Source organism: Dreissena polymorpha, chromosome 15, assembly GCF_020536995.1.
Source record: "Dreissena polymorpha isolate Duluth1 chromosome 15, UMN_Dpol_1.0, whole genome shotgun sequence".
Classification (NCBI taxonomy): domain Eukaryota; kingdom Metazoa; phylum Mollusca; class Bivalvia; order Myida; family Dreissenidae; genus Dreissena; species Dreissena polymorpha.
In genome coordinates, this window is record NC_068369.1 from 35,304,933 (window position 1) to 35,322,682 (window position 17,750).

The 17,750-nt window shown below is 35.5% G+C and overlaps 1 protein-coding gene across 6 annotated transcripts in view; it reads left to right on the plus strand.

Moving 5' to 3' along the window:
• LOC127861176 (protein TANC2-like) overlaps window positions 1-17,750 on the plus strand; it is a 222,949-nt gene that overhangs the window by 93,227 nt on the left and 111,972 nt on the right. Inside the window, exon 1 of one of the 6 annotated variants that reach the window (XM_052399565.1) lies at window positions 13,417-13,562. The exons of the other annotated variants lie outside the window; for them this stretch is intronic. The gene's annotated coding sequence lies outside the window, so the exon portion shown is untranslated. Of the gene's footprint in view, window positions 1-13,416; window positions 13,563-17,750 lie in introns of those variants that run through there. 6 annotated transcript variants of the gene reach the window in all.

Here is a 17,750-nt window from a genome sequence, read left to right on the forward strand (position 1 = left end):
AGGCCTTTCCATACGCACAAAAATCTTTACCCCTGTGACCTTGACCTTGAACTTAGGGTCCGCGTTTAGGTTTCGAAATCTGCGTTTAGGTTTAGAAGAAAGCTCATAACTTCTATGTCCCTTGAGATCTAACCTTCATATTTGGTATGCATGTGTATATGGACAAGGCCTTTTTTACCCCTGTGACCTTGACCATGAACTTAGGGTCCGCGTTAAGGTTTCGAAATCTGCGTTTAGGTTTTGAAAAATGCTCATAACTTCTATGTCCCTTGAGATATAACCTTCATATTTTGTATGCATGTGTATATGGACAAGGCCTTTCCCTAGGCACAAAAATGTTGACCCCTGTGACCTTGACCTTGAACTTAGGGTCTGCGTTTAGGTTTCAAAATCTGTATTTATGTTTCGAAAAATGCTCATAACTTCTATGTCCCTTGAGATATAACCTTCATATTTGGTATGCATGTGTATGGACAAGGCCTATCCACTCCCACACAAATTTTGACCCCTGTGACCCTGACCTTGAACTTAGGGTCCGCGTTAAGGTTTTGAAATCTGCGTTTAGGTTTCGAAAAAAGCTCATAACTTCTATCAAAGCGTTTATAGGGGGCATTAGTCATCCTATGGTGACAGCTCTTGTTAAAGAAAGTCTCTCCTTAGCAAAAATACAAATACTGCTTAACCCTTTGCATGCTGGGTAATTTGTCGTCTGCTTAAATGTCGTCTGCTGAATTTCTAAAATTAGCATTTTCTTCGATTTTTTTTCAAAGAATACTATCAGAATAGCAAACAGTTTGGATCCAGATGAGACGCCACGTTCTGTGGCGTCTCATCTGGATCCAAACTGTTTGCAAAGGCCTTCACAACTCGGTTCCCGCACTGTAAGGGTTAAAGTGTCATCCCTGACTAGCCTGTGTGGATTTTGGCAGAGCAAGGCTTAACTATTTTTCGGTTTGAGCAGTCTAATTAATGTATTCTATGATGAACTTGTTAAGGCATTGAAAAGTGGTTTTCATGATTTGGAAGATTTTGTCCTCACACATTGGCTTTTTCGTGAAAATGTTTTATTAGCATAATATAGTATTAGAATTAATGCAGCCAATTGATAATATATTGCCCAATTGGCGCAAAAAAGCACTTTGAAATTAATATGCACATGATACCTTTTTGCATCAATGGGGCAAAATATGTCACTTTAACATGGGACATGCATTTTAGTTTCTACAAAATTGATACAACTAATATTGATGTGACGTAGATCTAACAAAGCAGAATACAAGTAAAGGCTTAAGAAATATTTTATTGCCATAAGAAGTGAAAATGCTTAGTATAACTATGTTTAAGTGCTGGTTTACAGTTAAGTACATTTCTTTTAAAGGTTGTAAGCATTTTGAGATTACTTTTACACTCTGTATGTTAAACATATTAAGATTTTCAGATATCAGCATGTAAGTTACATGAGGTACCAAGATAAAAGACCACTCTGTTCTGCTTTCAATGCATCCAAGACTGTAAAACATTTTCAGAACAGCGTTTGCAAGCGAGCAGGCAAACATTCGTGGGAACTAGGTCTTCAGATATATTGCGTTTCTGCTTTTCAACAACTTGTTTTGTATTCCCTGCAAAAGGCAGAGGGATGTAGAATTGGCGTTGTCGGCGTCTGTTGGTCCATCAGTCCATCTGTCTGTCACAAATCTTTTTTGGGCTATATCTCAGAAATTATATAAGATATCAAATTGAAACTTTATTGGTGTATTGATATCAAAGAGGAGAAGTGCCATGAACAAGAACCATAATCCTACACTCTTTGATAACAGTTATTGCCCTTTGTTTGGTTTTTTGTATGATGTAACTTTTCAAGGCTATATCTCAGATATGAAATTACACCATTTCAACTTCATGTAACTTGATGGGTGAATAAATATCAATGAGAAGAATTGCCATTCATAAAAACAATAACCCTGCACGTAATTATTTTTTATGATTATACCATAATTATATCAAGGGATTTGCACCTATCCATAAATAAACTTTATTTGTTGGGTGATATCAATTAAACGAATTGGCTTGTTTATTTTAACATTTGATGTATGGCTTTCTTGCTCAATAAAAAAGGCTATTTGTAGACACAAGTATTTATTTACAATACTAACTTTGAATAACTCGTGTCCTTTTTTAACAATGAATTGCTGTTTTGTGGATGACCATACACACAGAACCATGTTTTTATCCGTGAATGACCGGTATTGCATCCAAGAGGGGTACCAATATAGCGTTTCATCCGAGAAGGGGACCGATATAATTATACACCGTGTTATTGGTACCCTGGCAGGAGTGAAGTTTTTTAAAAGGTCAAGGTCAATCATTGTCAAGGTCATTTTCAAGGTCAAGGTCACATGGGAGTTCTAATAGCCTGTCTTACATGTCTTTTAAAAATATGAAATAGTAAAATCACACAAAGACTGATGTTACCCTTGCTCTGGGAAAACAGAGTTTAATGCAATTGTGAGTAAAGTGGCACTTTCTGCTTGTATGGAATTTTGCATTTAATTTAAGTCTCTTCTTAACACAAGTATCGTTGAAAACAATGGATACTCCTCTTGTTTGACCTTGAGAAAATCTAGCCTCGGTGACTTTGACCTTGACCCCAGTGACCTCAAACCTCATCAAAAGGTTGAGGCCCATGCAAGGTTACCTACTTGCAAAATATGTAAGAGATCGATAAAATATTGAAGGCGCTATAAGAAACTGTAACAAAAGTGTAACTGAAAATCTATTATAACCCTCAGTGACCTTGAACTTGACCCCAGTGACCTCTAACCTCATCAAAAGGTAGAGGCCCATGCAAGGTAACCTAAATGCAAAATATGTAAGAGATCGGTAAAATATTGAAGGCGCTATGAGAAACTGTAACAAAAGTGTGACGGAAGGAAAGGATGGACAAACTGGCAACTATATGCTCCTGGAAATGTTGTTCCTTATAAGCCTGTGCAGCAACACAGGCTCATCTGGGATAACACTTGGCACATGCTTTAAGCCCCATTTTCACAGAGCGCGGCTTCTATATTTCATGCATTAGCCTGTAATACAATTTATTTTTAGTGGGGTAAAAGTTAATTTGCATTAGGTCAAGTATATTTTGGGTATTTACTAAAGGTCAAAGAATTCTCAGCTGATAGAAGATTATATTTATTTTACCAGGATGGAGTCAAATATATTAGCTTCAAAAATAAACAGTCAAGATAAAACATTAGGTCAATTTATTTATAGGTAATGATATTGCTGTGATCCCTTTAAAAACATAACTAGTTTTTATATATAGAAAGGTATTTATGTAGTTTATTTTAGCCACGTTTTACAAAAACTGGGCTTAATGCCTGTACGTAAACTTTCCTCTTTAATGGAATTTTTATGCTCCCTGAAATATTTCGGGGAGCATATAGTTGCCAGTTTGTAGTTCCTTACTTCCTTACATCCTTACTTCCTTACTTCCTTCCGTCACACTTTTGTTACCGTTTCTCAAAGCACCTTAAATACTTTACCGATCTCTTTCATATTTGGCATGTAGGTACCTTGCATGGACCTCTACTTTTTTATTAGGTTTGAGATCACTGGGGTCAAGGTCAAGGTCACCTAGGCTAATAATATACTTTTTCCGTCACACTTTTGTTACCGTTTCTCATAGCTGCTTCAATACTTTACCGATCTCTTTCATATTTGGCATGTAGGTACCTTGCATAGACCTCTACCTTTTGATGAGATATGAGGTCACTGGGGTCAAGGTCACAGAGGCTAATAATATACTTTTTCCGTCACACTTTTGCATAGACCTCTACCTTTTTATGAGGTTTGAGGTCACCGGGGTCAAGGTCACCGAGTCTAATAATAGATTTTTCCGTCACACTTTTGTTACAGTTTCTCATTGCACCGTCAATACTTTACCGATCTCTTTCATATTTGGCATGTAGGTACCTTGCATGGACCTCTACATTTTAATGAGGTTTGAGGTCACTGGGGTCAAGGTCACCGAGGCTAATAATAGATTCACACTTTTTTAACAGTTTCTCATAGCACCTTCAATTCTTTACCGATCTCTTTCATATTTACCACGTAGGTACCTTGCATGGACCTCTCCCTTTTGATAAGGTTTGAGGTCACTGGGGGCAAGGTCACCGAGGCTAATAATATATTTTTTTAGGTTGTTATTAACACATAGATTGACAAAGTGTATCATCGGGGAGCATCCATCAGTTTCACTGATATTCTTGTTTGTTTCTAGTCTTTTTATGATCATCCGATCTTGGCCAAATGTGTTGTCCATTATGAGCCTGCAAAGTGCGCAGGCTAATCTGGGAGGAAACTTTATGCACATGCATTAAAAAAGCCCAGTTTTTGAGGACCAAGTTTCATTTGAAAATCAATAGAAATACACCAAATCGATTGTTAGCCAAGTATTTTAAGCGAATTTGTGTGGACAAAACTGACTTCTGCATTAAAACTAAATGAAAGTTTATTTCCAAAAAGTAAAAAATTTACAAGAGTAGAACAATTGGAGAAAAGTTGGAGAGGACCTGGGTCCGTATTCTGACCAACCGATTCTTAGACCTAAGTCTTAAAAAAAAAGACTTCATGAAACTTTAAAGTTTGTATTATACTTATTAGATGGTTCAAAATGACTTGGGATCTAGTGCCTTTATCTACATGATTCTTCATTTATAAATTGGCCGTGCTCTGTGAAAAGGGAGTTTAATGCATATGCGTAAAGTGTTGTCCCAGATTAGCCTGTGCAGTTTGCAGAGGCTTATAAGGGACAACACTTTACACTTTGATTTCATTTTTTGTTTTGAGAAAGACTGCTGTTGACGAAAATCCAGTTCAGGCGGAAATTGTCGTCCCTGATAAGCCTATGTGGGCTGCACAGGCTAATATGGGATGACACTTTATGCACATGCATTAAACCCCCTTTTCACAGAGCACGGCCAAAATGTTTATTCATGACATCAGACACCTTCATACTCTGCATAAAAGTTTAAACGCTTAACATATTTTTTTGGTTTTTACTCCATTTTCAAGTCTAAGAATGGGTTGGTGAACACGGGGCCTGAAAACACAGCGATTCATTTTGCCGAATTGGTACCAGTCCAATTGGAAAAATAGCGCAAAAAACCTGAAAATTGGGAAAATTTGCGTTGTGACGTCATCAGATTGGGACATTGGTGTATTGGATTTGTTGCTAACAAATACTTTAAAACTGATAACAAAGTGTTGTCAATATTATTAATATTTTTTTTTTGAAACCTTCAATTGGGATTTTTTAAGACAGCAATCGGGAAATTCTTAGTTTTTCTCCAATGGGAAAGTGCCGTTTTCCGGTACTTTATAAAGAAGGAAACAAATCGCTGAAACATGCTTGTTTCAGATTAAAATCTAGACTGATGAGTTGATATGTGGTTGTATCGTTTTTTTTATTCTGCCCGCTGGCAATCTCATCATGAAAAGAATTCAGACGCTGAGGTGGGGTGCGGAATTTTTATATGTAACTTATCTATGGATTTTGTATTTCGATAATCTTGGATTACATGTTCCATGACTGATATTTTCTCTCCTGGGGAAAACAGTTTGTTTAATGAATTTTTTTTCTGGCATGTTTGTTTACATTAATGCTAAGGATTATATACTTTCAGATTATGTTTTATTGTTATTGTTTTACATGGGGAATCAATATACTTCCTGGATTGTCGACTATTATTGTGGAATTTTGTGAAAAGAAGTTTTCTACATGTAAGTACATAACCATGGAAAAAAATCATTTATGTAATGTTTGTATTTGGGATTTTTAAGACAGAATCACCTGTGTGTAAAATTAAGCAAAAGTTTACAAATAGTCCATGGCATACTAGAAATTTGATTTTGGGATATTGAATTTAAGATATATAGGTGTGTTAAGATATATTTATATACATATATAGGTATTATATGATTAATACAGATGACTAGGGTCGTATAGCAACCATTTATATGAGGCACACTGTGGGAAAAAGGGACTTAATGCACATGCATAATTTGTTGTCGCAGATAAGCTTGCCGTAGAGGCTCATCAGGGACGACACTTTCCACTTTTATGGTATTTTTTGTTTATAGAAAGTCTCTTCTTAGGCCGAAAGTGTTGGCCCAGGTATGCACAGGCTTATCTGGGACAACACTTTAGGCACATTTTTTTTTCCCAAAACTTGATTATCTGGAAAAAGAGACATTCCTTCAAATGAAAACTACAATAAAAGCAGAAAATGTTGTTCCTCATAAGCCTATGAAGACTGCACAGGCTAATTTTTTATGACACTTAAAATATGCATTTAGCCCCCTTTTCCAAGAACGCTGCACTTATATATGATGGGTCAGTTATGAAAGATTCACCGATAAATCTATATAACCAGTGACTTAAATTAAGACTGACAAGTTCAGGCCACAAATCTGTGATGCTCCCTGCTAGCTGTCCAACATAAAAGGGTCCCAGGGGGTGAGGGGTTGGGCGTTAATAGAAGGGGCTTGGGGAATGAGGGGTTGTTGTCATGTTGCAGATTGTTGGGTCCAGTGGAGAATAAATTGGGAAAACCTGGCCCTTGTCATCTGATAGGGATATTTATGGATGCTTTACTGATGCAGGATAAGGCCCTGACATTAATGATTGGAATTCTTACTACAGACTCCTGTTTGGGAGGTGTATTCACCAAACAATTCATAGACTAAAGTCTCAGAATAAAGAACTTTCTTTTAATTAGAATATTCAAGAAATTGTTTAATTTTGAGTAAAACTTGGCATCATTACCTGCCTCTATCTACATCACTCATCATGTAGAACATTTTGTCAATGACATAATCACTAGGTGAGACCTGTATATATTCCAACATTGAACAGATTTTTCTTGCTTCCAAGTCTATTCTTTATTCTTAAAGGCTCTATAAAGGTGACGATCCGTAATTATTTAATGATTTTTAAATATTTTTTCCATATTTTATTTATAAAGGTTATCAAAAAACAATATATATTATGCTATTGGACATTACCATAAAAATATGAGCAATACAACTTGTTTTGAGCGTGACGATCCATTATTATTTACCGATTTTAAAATATTTTTTCCATGTTTTATTTATAAAGGTTATCAAAAACAATATATATTATGCTATTGGACATTACCATAAAAATATGAGCAATACAACTTGTTTTGAGCTCAAAATACAGTATCTTCCAAGTCAATCGTGTTTACAAACATTCAGTTTATTTACATCGCTGTTTACTTGGGAAAGTGAAAGTGAAAGTAACTCAGATCACCAAAAATATTTTGTTGATTTTCAACGTTTTCTGGTATCACTCACAAAGTAGGTCTCTTCTAAATGGTTTAAACGTTTGTAGTGATCTAATTAGTTACTTTCTGCTGGTAAAAAGTTGTTTAAAATAGAATTAAAATTGAATGTTCTTTCGGCTTTTTTTAGCATACGGGCTACACATCACGTTAGTTGCAAAGTTGTAAACATTTCTTCCTATTATGAAACAGGTATATCTTCCATAATTCTTGACAACGTTGCACCTAAGCTGTGTTATTAGCATTTCTTATGCAAGAGTAACTGAAATCCGGTAAAAATTAGACCAGTTTATATGCATAATAACTGGATTTGTCACCTTTATAGGGCCTTTAAGTCTAAGAAAGGGTTGGTGAATACATGTAGCGGCCCAGGACATGAACAATGATGTGTATAATGTACTGATTTATTAATGCCAAGTTTGACTCAAAATAAAAGCAATTCTTGAACATTCCAATTTTATAAATAATCTTTATTTTTTAGACTTAAGTCGCGTTTAGTGTAATCTGGGGGGACACTTTATGATAAAAGCCTGAGTTATCCCAGAGGCTGATTTATTTCCCAACTGTATTTTAATGGTTTCGACATTTTGAAGCCAAAATTTACCAAATAACAAGACTGTTAATGAAAGACTCTAATGAAACCAGAAGGATGTATTAATCATTATGCAAGGGATGTAGCAACAATATTCAAGGTATGGGGTCTGTTACTGTGTTTTAATCACTTTTAAATAGGCTCTCATTTTGTGGGGCGAGGGGTCTGGTATGTGGGAGGGAAGGTGTGCTTTTACTTGGTGTGTGGGGTATTATAAAGTGTATTGGAATTGTTTGGTCAATTCAAACTGGCTAGCTCTGATATAATTATACACTAAAATCTTTTTTTAAAGATGACAAAATGGTTAGGTTTAAAAAAACAACAACAACTGTTAACAATGACACAAAACCTGTGGTTTTAAGCTTCTCTGTTTACATGCGCTTCATTTATTCAAAATGTCTGATTGTAATTGTAATAAAGAAATTCATTTAAGCAAACAGCGCAGACCCAGATGAGACGCCGCATTATGCGGCGTCTCATCTGGGTCTACGCTGTTTGCAATGTCCTTTTTTCAGGACGCTAGGCATAAATGGGTTAAGTTTGCTCATTGATGGTAAAAATTGCAAAGTAGACAGATGATCTTTTTAAGCAAATTTAAGGACCAGTGTGCAAATATTGTACTTGATATAGCACTAACAACAGTTTTATGCTAAACTTTCAATTTTTTCACATTGTGTGGTATCCATTTATTTATATTTGTACTGACAGCTTGTTTGTATATTGCCACCTTCAATACCTTTGTGTACATGACCCGATCTAAAACTGTTAATTTGTATGGATTTACAATTTCTTATCCAGTGTGATGTAAATGAAGGGGTAACAATAACATTTGGGTTTCTGTAAAAACAATGTACATCCTGTGGACTGATTAATTACCAAAATAATGGGGGAAAGCAGTGTTCTGAGAAAAAAAATTGCTATTTTCATGACAAAACAATTTACACAAGAGCACCTGTTACTGGTGGGTGTCAGGGGATGTTGTGACTTGTGTATAAAAATACTGTCAGACTCTGAAAAACTACAACAGTAAAAGCTTGGGCATATCAATATAATCTTGATGCCGACTTAACACATGGTAATTTTTGTCCATCAGTCATTCCGACCGTCCATCATTCCGTCCGTCAGTCGGTCACAAAATTTTGAAATAAGAGGAGATATCAATTCAAAGAATTTGCTTGTTTATTTTCCATTTTGCACTTGACATTCAAATTTCTGTCCAATAGTACATAAAAATTCTGTGCAGAAAGTGTTACACAAAAATAATTGTAGATTATTGTTGGAAACCTGTTGTTCAGAACCTCTGCACAGAGATAAGACTGGAACCATGGCAGCATAGATGGATCAAATCGCTGCCTTCATAACCAACCACATGATGATAGCCTAGCTACGTGGTTGGTAATTTTCCCGTTGTTATTTTTACTCTTTAAATTTAGGTAATTTTTTATGGTGATCCTAAACTTGTACACTATTTTCAAAATGTAAAAGAAAATGATACTACCTTTCATAATATAATACTTAAACAAACAAAATATAAAATCCTACCAAATCTGGAAGGATTTTCTTGTGATAGCAGAGAATGATAACTCTGCTTAAGGAGACTGGCTGTTCAGATGTGTGTGGACATCAAATCGGGCCATGCTCTGTGAAAAATGGGTTTAATGCATGTGCGTTATCTCAGATAAGCCTGTGCAGACGACACCTTCTGCTTTATGATATTTTTTGTTTAACCCTTTCAGTGCGTGAACCAAATTTTGAAGGCCTTTGCAAACAGTTTGGATCCAGATGAGACGCCACAGAACGTGGCGTCTCATCAGGACCCAAACTGTTTGCTATTCTGATAATATTATTTGAAAAAAAATCGAAGAAAATGCTAATTTTAGAAATTAAGCAGACAACATTTTAGCAGACGACAAATTTCCCAGCATGCAAAGGGTTAAAGCAAGTCTCGTATGAGCAAAAATCCAGTTTAGGTGGAAAGTGTCGTCCTTGATTCTAAGCCTGTGCTGGGACAACACTATCTGCACATGCATTTAATGCCTTTTTCACAGAGCGCGGCTCAATTATAGACCAACTAGACAAGACTCTCATACTAATAGCCCTTGAATATAGACCAACTAGACAAGACTCTCATACTTATAGCCCTTGAATATAGACCAACCAGACAAGACTCTCATACTTATAGCCCTTGAATATAGACCAACTAGACAAGACTCTCATACTAATAGCCCTTGAATATAGACCAACTAGACAAGACTCTCATACTAATAGCCCTTGAATATAGACCAACCAGACAAGACTCTCATACTTATAGCCCTTGAATATAGACCAACTAGACAAGACTCTCATACTAATAGCCCTTTAATATAGACCAACCAGACAAGACTCTCATACTTATAGCCCTTGAATATAGACCAACTAGACAAGACTCTCATACTAATAGCCCTTGAATATAGACCAACTAGACAAGACTCTCATACTTATAGCCCTTGAATATAGACCAACTAGACAAGACTCTCATACTAATAGCCCTTGAATATAGACCAACTAGACAAGACTCTCATACTAATAGCCCTTGAATATAGACCAACTAGACAAGACTCTCATACTAATAGCCCTTGAATATAGACCAACTAGACAAGACTCTCATACTAATAGCCCTTGAATATAGACCAACTAGACAAGACTCTCATACTTATAGCCCTTGAATATAGACCAACTAGACAAGACTCTCATACTAATAGCCCTTGAATATAGACCAACTAGACAAGACTCTCATACTAATAGCCCTTGAATAACCAGGGCTTTTATTCAGCTTTTTGGGAAGAAAGCCCATGGCTTTGAAATTTGGAATTTTATTTGCATTTTCAAGAAATTGGGGAAATAAATTGGGATTTAAAACTACATGAATGAGTTCAGCATCTTTAATCTCAAACGCCATCATGATTAACAGTTTCCCACGTAATAAGCTCACACAAAGTCTTCAGTCAAATCAGGCACCATTTTATTAGGAGGCGAACTACTGCTATCAACATGTTGAATATCAGTCAGCACTTTGTCTTTGGAAATTAACAATGACCATGCAAAAGAGTCACTTGTTATTAAACTACCTTCATTTACAATGGAAGGAGTTTCAATGGAAAGACTTGAACTTCTTGACAATGTTTTTTTTTAAAAATGACCCTTGATTAAAAAAAATCAACAGTTTCCGTGTTGCAGCCATTTTTTATGCCCCCATTTCGAAGAAAAGGGGGTATATAGTTTTCGCACTGTCCGTCGGTTGGTCGGTCAGTCGGTCGGTCGGTCGGTCACACTTCGTGTCCGCTCTCTAATTCAAATAGTTTTCATCCGATCTTTACCAAACTTGGTCAGAAGTTGTATCCAGACAATATCTAGGTCAAGTTTGAATATGGGTCATGCTGGGTAAAAAACTAGGTCACTGGGTCACTTAGTGCATTTCAAGGATTTAGCATGGTGTCCGCTTTCTAATTGAAGTAGTTTTCATCTGATCTTTTCTAGACTTGGTCAGAAGTTGTATCAAGACAATATCTAGGTCAAGTTCGAATATGGGTCATGCCGGGTCAAAAACTAGGTCACTGGGTCACTTAGTGCATTTCAAGGATTTAGCATGGTGTCCGCTCTCTAATTGAAGTAGTTTTCATCTGATCTTCACTAAACTTGGTAAGAAGTTGTATTAAGACAATATCTAGATCAAGTTCGAATATGGGTCATGCCGGGTCAAAAACTAGGTCACGGGGTCACTTAGTGCATTTCAAGGATTAAGCATGTTGTCCGCTCTCTAGTTTATGTGGCTTTCTGATTTATTTTGATATTCTAAGACATTTTTATGCCCCCTAAGGAGGGCATATAGTGATCGGACTGTCTGTTCGTCTGTCCGTCCGTCTGTCCGTCACACTTTGCGTTTAGATTTCGAAAAATGCTCAGAACTTCTATGTCGCTTCAGATAGCAATTTCATATTTGGCATGCATGTGTATATGGACAAGGCCTTTCCATCCGCACACAAATTTTGACCCCTGTGACCTTGACCTTGAACTTAGGGTCCGCGTTTAGGTTCGAAATCTGTGTTTAGGATTTGAAAAAAGCTAATAACTTCTACCAATCGTTTACACAGTTATACTTATATGTAGTGACAAAGTTACAGTTGGGGGCATCCGTGTCCTGTGGACACATTTCTTTTTTGCTAAGGAATCTTTTTCACGTAATATTTCGAATTGCGCAACATCTTTGTTTTCCATTCAGCTGAATCGCGAAACACTTGAATTTTATCGCAAATATGATAAGCGCCTGAACAACATGGAGAATATCGTGCACAAGAATAATGCCAACATTATCCAAATTGAGGTATAGTCTTAAACCCGTACGAGACTGGATCGGATTACGCTTTGTTAAAAAGCGAAATTGCCGATGTCATTAGCATTTTTTTCCCCCATTGGGACAAAAAGCCTTGATAACCCTTTACCACTTTTTAGAAAGTAACATTTAATTAAAGACCTTTCTTACTAGATTCAAGTTTTAAAGGTTTCATTTCCAACCCGTAGATACTGATGAGCAGCCAACAGCATAAAACCTGAACAGACTGCGAGTTAGGCTATTTTGGTTTTATGCTGTTTGCACATAGCCATTTTAACTTTGGTTCTGAGTGGGAAAGGGTTAAGATGCCAAACCAGACACTGACTTTGATTGGAAGTACCTGAGTTATCAATTTGTCCATTGTCTGGTTTCACCTCTGGGAACTTCATAAAAGATGAGTTTGTTGTATGTCTGGTATCCATCAAACCGGTAGAGTATCATATTTATTGGTGAAAAACTGTACATGATATGATTAAGTGTATTATTAAGTTTTAGCAAAATTCCATGGATTTCTTATGATATTTTACACAATCCGCTTGGGAAAAAAGTTGAAATTCTTAAAATATGAGTATTTCAATTGTATATTAACATTTTTTCGGCATTGAAATGCAACTGGCAATTCCTGATTACAGATTAACTTTTGTAAAATTGTGTAAGATATAAGAAAAATTTAGTTTTATTTTTGTTTTTCAGCTTGATATCTTTACCTGTGATGTTTGCCATTTTGAACTAATAATCAAGCAACCAAAATAAATATAAAAAACCGCCAACAAAAATAAATCATAAACAAACAACCAACATTAATAATAAACATTTTTACAACCAAAATAGATAATAAACAAACAACCAAAACTATTGAGGGTAGAAGTTGGAAACAGAAAATTCTGATTCCTGAAGCTTGAAATTCAGCTGATATTAGCCCCAATTGATATTAATTTCACCACAGGGAATGTATAATAAGTGAGACCTGTTTAAGACCTCTTTCAAAGTGTTTATACAGTGATAGTGGGCAGGGTTATAACAAAGCATTTAGAGAGAGTGAAAACTGACTGCCAGGCGGACTTTTATAGTCTATCAGGATAGTCAATTTATGATAGTCCATGAAAGTCAGGTTAAAATTCACAGGAGCTGTGTAAGTGTGTACTTTGGAATTAACTTGGACTTATCATCAGAGACTTTATTGGAATGTATATCATGGTTGTTTTGTGTGTGAAAAGTATGATATGAAGATTGATTTGTAAGTAATGTTCATTATATTAAAGTGTATTATAATTTAAATGCATAAATGGAGGCTTTCCATGTGTGGAGGTTTTTATGTAATGTAAAATGTGTTGTTAACAAGGTCCGTAAATTATTTTTCTTATACATTTTATTATTGAAATTAAGACATATTTTTGCATCTTTTATAAATAAACTTGTATAAAAGTGTAAATTATTTTGTTTTTTTTAAACAATGATGAAAATTACACTGGGCCCCAATAGAAATATAAAATAAAATATGGAAATATGTTTGTATTATGACTTGACTCTATCAGTGTTAATGTTCAGAATACATGATCAATAAACAATTGTATTAATGGTGTCGTCCCGATTGTCCCACATTTAGAAATTCAAAACACCGTTCAAATAGGTGTGAAGAGGCGTAAGATGGGTAATACAAGTATAAAAAATATCATGTCTAGGATTTGTTATGATTAACTACGATCAAAGTATAAAACGATGATTATCTATTGTTTGTCTGCTGTAACATAAATACAATATAAATTTAAAAAATAAGATAAATAAAAACTGTTATTTTATATAATTAAATAACAGTCGAACATCTCAAACATGCATAATAATATATATCCATGCGTTATTAACAAATTAACCTAACTTCACTTTTTTCAAAATTCCACGTTGCTGTATTTACTTATAAACACGAAGGGATGAGCATTTTGCTTGACGGATTCAGATTTGTACTAAGTATGTATACTTGTATACTCATTGATCTTACAACATGCGAAGTATTGTTAGTATGCCATTCGAATTAAAGTATACAGAATCTTTATTCAGAGGGGAGATTAAATAACGGATTGAACGATTGATGCTTTGAATCGAAATATTAAGAATAAATGGTGATTGTTAAATAAACAAATTACCTGAGATTGTCTGATTTTTTTAATACATTCATATTGCATTTTATAGGTATTAAATCGATTGGTGATTAAATATAAAATGTTAATAAAGTGTGTCTATATTCCCTCTAATGGAAGAGAATAAAAATATTTATCGAGAAACACTTTTGTGTTTATGTTATGTTAATTTAATCAAATAAATACACGAAATAAATACCCCTTTTCGAGCCCCAGATATGCGACTTACCTGTCTTTTCCGTTATCGATTTTTTACTCTTAAAATAAAAATGTAGGACTTTCGGGAGTAAACCGTATCAATCCATTTATGCCTAGCGTCTAGAAAAAAGGCCTTGGCAAACAGCGTAGACCCAGGTCTCATCAGGGTCTGCGCTGTTTGCTTAAAAGAATTTCTGTAAGAAATATTCTAAATATAGAAATAAATATACAAGAAACAGTCTATTATGTAAAGTTGGAATACCACATTAATTCTAGAATGGACTGTTTCAGGTTCATTTGCTTGGTTTTGACCATGCAAATGTCAGTGGTCAGAAAAACAAAGATTAAAGCCATAAATTATAGAGTTATCAATTAAAAATAGATGGACCTTTGCTCATGCACCGCATGGGCAACCCCCCTTTGCTCATATACATCCGCTGGATGAGCAAAGGGCGTTTGCCCATGCTGTGTATGAGCAAAACTTGGGGCTTGCTCATACGGTGCTGAAACAGTCCATTCTAGAATTAATGTTGTATTCCAACTTTACGTTATAGACTGTTTAGACATTTCTAATTTTGGAAATAAATTGTTCCAATTTAGAAGAATGGGAGAGCCCACTAGGCATAAATGGGTTAAACACCTATTCATAATGTGAACGTTATAATGAGTTGGCAAGGGAATTTTATGTGGAAATTTTAATGTCACTTTTATCAGATATTTCAGTCTACTTCTATTGAGTTAATATGAGTCTTGTTCTGGGAAAACGGGGCTTAATGCATGTGCGTAAAGTGTCGTCCCAGATCAGACGACACTTTCCGACTAAACTTGATTTTCAGTAAGGAGGGACTTCCTTGAAACTAAAAATACCATAAAAACAGAAAGTGTCGTCCCTGATAAGCCTGTGCGAACTGCACAAGCTAATCTGGGACGACGCTATGCACATGCATTAAGCCCAGTTTTCTCAGAACACGGCTCATATAATGATTTTCATTATGTATGGCTCTTCGAGCTTCAATCTGGGTGAAGTGGGCTTAATGCACTCGTCTAAGGTGTTTTCCCACTGGTTTGCCTACACAGTCTGAACACGCCTATCAGGGACAAAACTTTCAGTCTTAACAAGATTTTCATTAACCCATTTATACCCAGTGGACTCTCCCATCCTTCTAAGTTGGATCCACGTATTTCCAAAGTTAGGGATGTCTAGTATATTTATTTCTATATTTAGAACAATTCTTACAGAAAGTCATTTAAGCAAACAGCGTAGACCCAGATGAGACGCCGCATTATGCGGCATCTCATATGGGTCTACGCTGATTGCAATGTCCTTTTTTCAGGACACTAGGCATGAATGGGTTAAGAAGAGACGTCATTTTAAAAAAAAATTCGTAAACTGTTGTCCCTGATAATGTGTTGCTTACTGCACATGCTAATCCCCTGATGACACTTTACAGACATGCATTTAGCCTAGTGTAACCCTTTCCCCCACAAGAAGCAAAGTGAAAATGGCTTTTGAAACCAGCATAAAACCAGAACAGCCTGCGAATAACTCGCAGTCTGTTCCTGACAGGTTTTATGCTGTAAGCTGCTCGTCAGTAAATAAGGGTTGGAAATGATTTAAGCCTTTAAACCTTTAAAATTTGAATTTAGTAAGAAAGGTATTTAATTAAATGTAACTTACTACGGGACTACAAATGTGTCAAATACGTATCTATGTGGTAAAGGGTTGAAAAACAACAACATGAGGCTATTCGGCCTAAATAGGCTTTATCAGGGAAGTTGCAATCTATTAACCACAAGAGCTGTAATTCTCCCTCAATTTTACAGGTTCAAATTACCTTCATAACAAATATCAATCAATCTTGTTACAACACTGTGCAATAAAATTCACTTTTCTCTATGGAATTTGAACATTCATAGAGCTAGCTTAATTGTGAGGAATTTAAGACTGAAATACTTTCAAAAAGCTTTAAAGCCAATCATAATGGATTTCAAACCATTATGGCACCCCCTATAATAATTAACATGAACTTAAATTAGGATTCTAATGTTGCGCCAAATTGTTGTGAATGTTTCTGCCACTGTGAAACAATTAAATGCTGATATTAAGAAGATTAATGGTTATGTCTCTGTTGACAATAACAGTGGAAGGAATGTGTTGTTAGATTATCAGGTCATTTTTCATGAACTTCAGATGTTAAGGTCAGAGTGTTACATTTTAGGTCATGATTTGAGCATTTTAGGTCAGGGTGTGTACAATTAAAGTCAGGTATTAAACATTGAATGACATGTTTTGTTAGAATGCCAGGTCATTTGTCATGGTTTCTTTGTGAACTTAAGGTGTGAAGGTCGCGATGTGTATACTTTAGGTCATGGATTGAGCATTTTAGGGTAAGGGTGTGTACAATTTAGGTCAGGGATTCAACATTGAAGGCTATGACATTAACAATTAAGGTGAGGAAGTGTACAATTAAAGTCAATGAGAGGGCATTCCAGGTCAGGATGTGTGTAATAAAGGGCAAGGATTGTTAAGTTTAGTCATGAATATGATGGTTACATTTTTTGGCCCGTTATATACAGTTTGCAATAATTGATATACATTTTGCCCATCATCGCGACCAACCTTCTTTACAATATGTCGCCAATGGTTGAAAAGATAGGGCCATAACCTTTTGAACAAAACAAACTCTTACAAATTTACAATAATTTAAAACTTCACACATTTACTCTTTTATTAAATATTTCAGCCAAAGGCCTTCTTCATTTACTTCCGTTATGATCGACAGCAGAAAACGCTATGTAAAGTTGTCTTAATAATCGTTTACTGAAGAAGGCCTTTGGCCGAAATATTTAATAAAAGAGTAAATGTGTAAAGTTTTAATAATTTCCTCCCTCTGGAGATCCAATACATAGAGTATTTATACAATAATTTAAAATGTTTTAACTCAAAATATTTTCCTTATATTAAGATATGCATATTAGCATTCATGGGTATAGAGCATGCCATTTGGGGCAGAAAAATAACACAAAAGATGTCTGGCTACAAAACATAATTGGAGGTCAGGACATCAGAGGGGGTAATCACGTGACAAACA